Genomic DNA, 5,530 nt, shown 5'->3' with positions numbered 1-5,530 from the left:
GCTCTCGGGTCAGCTTCCTCCCTGACGTCTCCATGTTGATAATGCAGAGACAATCCAAACTTAGCAAATTTTAAACTGAACTCCACCCCATCCCAAATTTGTGTCTCCCTCTGTCTTGTTCTTCCTTCTGCTTACTCAAGCCAGAAACCTTAGAGTCATCTATGGTTCTTCTCTTCCATATCACCCCTACATTCAATCTATGAGCAAAACCTGTTGGCTCTACCTTCAGTGTACATCCAGAATTTGACTCTTTCCCAATACCACTAGTACAAGCCACAATCATACAACATAGGGATTATTGCAATAGCTTAACTGGTCTCCTTACAGGTACCCTTGCCTCACCCCCTGCTCTAGGCTCAACACAGTAATTGAGACACTCCTTTGCATCTAAGTACATTATACTACTTTTTCCACATCTCACTCAGAGTAAAGTCTCTACACTGACTCTACATGATGATAGCTTTCCGCCCTTTTCTCTTTCTTCTTTTCCACTGGGTCTCTTTGCTTAGGCACAGTGGCCTCCTTGTTGTTCTTCAAGTTGCCAATTAATTTCCTGCTCAGAGTTTTGCCTTTGCAATTCTTCTTGCTTGGAAATTGTGCCCTCAGATACGTGTGGGGCTCACTCCATCACCTCCTCAGGCTTCTACTTGTTATCACTTGCTAAATGAAAAGTCTTCCTTGACTGTCTTATTTTATTTTATTTTTTAAATTTATTTATGGCTGTGTTGGGTCTTTGTTTCTGTGCGAGGGCTTTCTCTAGTTGCGGCGAGCAGGGGCCACTCTTCATCGCGGTGCGCGGGCCTCTCACTGTCGCGGCCTCTCTTGTTGCGGAGGACAGGCTCCAGACGCGCAGGCTCAGTAGTTGTGGCTCATGGGCCCAGTTGCTCCGCGGCATGTGGGATCCTCCCAGACCACGGCTCGAACTCGCGTCTCCTGCACTGGCAGGCAGACTTTCAACCACAGTGCCACCAGGGAAGCCCCGACTGTCCTATTTTAAATCGTACACCTATCCTTATCCCCCCACCAGTTATCACCATCTCTTATATAGTAGATTTTGTTTATTTTCTGTCTACCTCCACTACTGTAAAACCCATGAGGAGAGGGATTTTTTTTTCTGTTTTGTTCACTTCTGTTATCCTCAACATAAGAACAGTGTCTGGAACATAATAGGCATTATATGAATATTTGACGGATAAGTAAATGAATACACATGCCACAGGCTGTGTTTTATTATAAGCTGGTGATCTAGAGGGGTTGTTAGCTTCATCTTCTAAAAGCCACACTGGGGAGAAGAAGCATGGGTCTGAGAAATTAACATCAAAAACGTAAGAAACCACTGAGGAAGTTCAAGACTTCAGGTTTGGTGTGTGTGTGTGTGTGTGTGTGTGTATGTGTGTGTGTAATGAGTATGTGTTGGTGTCTTGTGGTCTTGTGGCTACTGTAACGAACTACTGCAAACTTGGTTGCTTAAAACAACAGTTTTCTCTCTCTTTCACAGTTCTGGAGGCCAGCTGTCTGAAATCTACCAGGGTATCGCTCCCCTTGGGGCTCTAGCAGAGTCCATTCCCTGCCTCTTCCAGTTTCTGGTGGCTGTCCCAGCATTCCTGGGCCTGGAGCTGCTTTACTCTGGTCTCTGCTTCCATATTCACATCATCTTCTCTCTGTGTGTCTGCATCTTCTCCTCCCTCTTCTCTGTCTCAAATCTCCCCCTGCCCTTCTCTTAAATCCATTTATCATTGGATTAAGGGCCCGCCTGGATAATCCTCATCTCAAGATCCTTAATTACATCTGCAAAACCCAAAAAGCCTGGTGTCTACAGGATAGTATTAGGACAGGACTAAACTCCTGCTGCGGTAACAAACTGTTGAAAGCAGGTGAATATAGTCCAGCCACTCTTGAAAATTACTCTTCCAACCTCTCCCTTGCCATGCCCTACTGCCCCCAGACTGGTAGATTACCATAGAAAGAATTTGTCTCCTCCCAATGATGCTACTTTCGAAGAGTTAAGGGAGAGTCCAGAGAATTGCTTGATGGTATAATATTAAATTGGTAATACATAATAGTAAGATATCTGGAAATCCCCAAATGTTCATGAACTAAATAACACACTTCTAAAGAACTCATGAATCAAAGGAGAAATTAAAAGGACACTTAAAAAATATTTTAAATTGAATTAAAATGAAAACACAGCATATCAGAATTTGTGGGGTACCATTAAAACAGTACTTAAAGAAAATTTATAGCACCAAAGTCACTCTGTTTTATAATTTATAACACTCTGTTATCTTCACTTAACATAGATTAGAAAAGAAGGAAGTTCTCAAAACAATGAACTCAGCTTTCACCTTAAGGGGAAAAGAGCAAATTAAAACAAAGCAAGCTAAAGAAAGGAACTAATAGAAATTAATAAAATAGAAAAGAGAAGAAACATAGATAAAAGTCAATGAAACCAAATCCTGGTTCTTTGAGAAGATCAATACTATTGATAAACCTCTAGCTGGATTTTAGGGAAAAAAAAGAAAAAAACAAATTATTAGTATCAGGAATGAGAGAGGTGACATCACCTCAGATATCAAAATGATAAGGGAATATTTTGAAAAATATTTTGCCAATAAATTTGACAACTTAGATGAAATGGGCAAATGCCTTGAAAGACACAAACTACCAAAGCTCATCAAGAAAAAAATAGATAATATGATGATTTCTATATCCATTAAAGAAATGGAACATTTAGTTAAGATCATTACCATAAAGAAAACTCCAGAAAACTGGTGAATTCTACAAAATAAACATTTAAGGAAGAAATTATACTAACTCTACACAAATTCTTCCAAAAAATTGAAGAGAAGGGAATATTGTCCAGTTCATTCTGTGAGGCCAGCATTACCCTGATACCCTCTTTCTGCCATGTGAGGACACGACCAGAAATTGGCAGTCTGCAACCCAGAGGAGGGCTCTCACCAGAACCTGACCAGGCTGGCACCCTGATCTCAGACCCTTGGCTCCCAGAACTGTGAGCAATGAATTTCTGTTGTTGATAAGCTCCCCACTTAATGGCATTTTGTTATAACAGCCTGAACTGACTTAGACACTATTCCTTCTGTTCTGTTCTCCCTTTCTTCTATAGATAACAGCTTATCTCAATTCTTGGTTACCCATTCTCCCCTTTATTTTTAACAGCTAAGCAAATATATATATATATATTTCTATTGCACCATTCTACCTATATTACACAAGGGGTTACATACTTACATATATTGTTCTATACCTTTTTACACTTAAAAATTCAATCTTGGTGATTAGTCCATATTATGCACAAGTTTTTTCCTCAATTTTTTTAATAGCTTCACAGAATTTCTTTGTGTGATTATGTTATAGCTTATTAATTGACCTTTTATTGACATTTGGATCATTTCTAATCCTTTGCTATTGCAAATAATGCCACAATGAATAACCTAGTGCTTTAATCATTTAGTAATATTGGTAGTGTATTTTTAGCATAGGTACCTATTAGAAATTTGTTGGCTCGAAAGACAAATACATAATTTTTTTAGATATTGCCAAATTCTCCTCAGTAGGTATTACAACACCATTTTGCATTCCCACCAGCAGTGGATGAGAGGACGTATTTCCCACAGTTTTATCCTCAAAGTATTTTGTCAAACTTAGAGTTTTGCCAGTCAGATAGGTGAGGAATGGTGCTGTGGTGTTTTATAGATGTTTGTTTCTCCTGTTATGAGCATCTTTTTTAGGTTTAAGGCCCTTTTTTATGTTTTTTCTTTTTGTGTAATATCTGTTTATATCATTTTACTATTTTTCTATCAGATTGTTGGTTTTTTTTTTTTTTTTTTTCGGTACGCGGGCCTCTCACTGTTGCGGCCTCTCCCGTTGCGGAGCACAGGCTCCGGACGCGCAGGCTCAGTGGCCATGGCTCACGGGCCCAGCCGCTCCGCGGCACATGGGATCCTCCCAGACCGGGACACAAGCCTGTGTCCCCGGCATTGGCAGGCGGACTCCCAACCACAGCGCCACCAGGGAAGCCCTGTTGGTCTTTTTTCCTCTTCAGATTTCCAGGAGCTCTTTGTATATTCTGGTATAGATTCCAGCTATCTTTTCTCATTTTTCCTCTGCATTTTTTCCTTTGCTTACAGTATTTTTCGATGTAGAGCCTTAAAATTTCTTTGTGTGTAGTTGAATTTATTACTACCTCTGAATTTTGCATCATAGGAAAAAGTTCCCCACTTCACTTGGGTTTCATCCAGTACATTTACCGTTTTTTCCCCCTTCTTACATTGGGCCCTCTGATCTATTTGGAATTTTCCTTGTGCACGGATAGGCATTTGAATCTAATTTTAGATTTTTAGTTGTATGTGTCTTTCTCTTGATTGCCATTACCACACTGTTTTAGAATGTGTTTTATTATCTGGTAGTGCTGCTTTGCACAACCCCTCACCCCAGTAGATTTTTTTTCTCCTTAGGGTTTTCATGATTATTCTTCTTGGTCACATATACCTCAGTCAGCACATAAATGCCCCAGCTTCCCAGTCTCTGGCAGGACAATTCTAGGAAATCATCTTCCACTTCTCAGATAGGATTACATCCAGTTGCCTACACTGTTACTCTTCTCATTAACACCTCCTTTATTAGTTTTTTCTCTTCTTGGTCTCACTTCCTCACTTGTGCCTCCTCGAATCACCTTCCAAATAAATTAAAAGTCTTTGCCTGGAGTTCTGCATTTGAGGAACCCAAATTAAGAAAGAATCATTTTTAGATTTTGACCTAGATGTAAAAGATACCAACCACGGAGTCCTGAGTATGCTATATAGGTGTGTGTGGTGGTACAGAAGGGGAGGGAGAAGTGGTGCCTTCTAATTTAACTGTTCAGAATGTTGCTTTGTAGCTTGTTCTCTGGATTATTGCCCTGTAGCCTATATCTGATCTTTAGACTTAGAGCTTCTCTGAAATGCCCTTGGGAAGCGTTGGTCTCATCTTCCATATTTTGAACTCAAGTTCCTTTTTTTTTTTTTTAACATCTTTATTGGAGGGTCATTGCTTTACAATGGTGTGTTAGTCTCTGCTGTAGCACAAAGTGAATCAGCTATAAGTATACATATATCTCCATATCCCTTCCCTCTTGTGTCTCCCTCCCACCCTCCCTATCCCACCCCTCTAGGTGGTCACAAAGCACCGAGCTGATCTCCCTGTGCTATGCGGCTGCTTCCCACTTATTTATTTTCTCCGTCAGCTTGATCCCATCTGTGTTAGTTTCTAGGATTTTCTCAAGATTTTGAATGATCTGCTGGCTGTCTCCCTCTTTTTTCCCCCAGTGTTCTTATGTATATGTATATGTCTGTATTCTTGAAGCAAAACTTCTTAGGCATATTTATGTGAGTAAGTTTCAAAGTTTATTACTCATTAATGAGGGATTAGCAGTTAGATAATTCCAGGCAAATTCAAAATGACAGGAAGAAAACTGGTTTAAATACATTAAGTTTTTAACTAGGCACAGACTGCTATTTTATTTCGTATA

The sequence above is a fragment of the Grampus griseus genome (assembly GCF_964374135.1).
Source record: "Grampus griseus genome assembly, chromosome: 4".
In the NCBI taxonomy this organism is placed as follows: Eukaryota; Metazoa; Chordata; class Mammalia; order Artiodactyla; family Delphinidae; genus Grampus; species Grampus griseus.
This window is presented reverse-complemented; position numbering follows the sequence as displayed.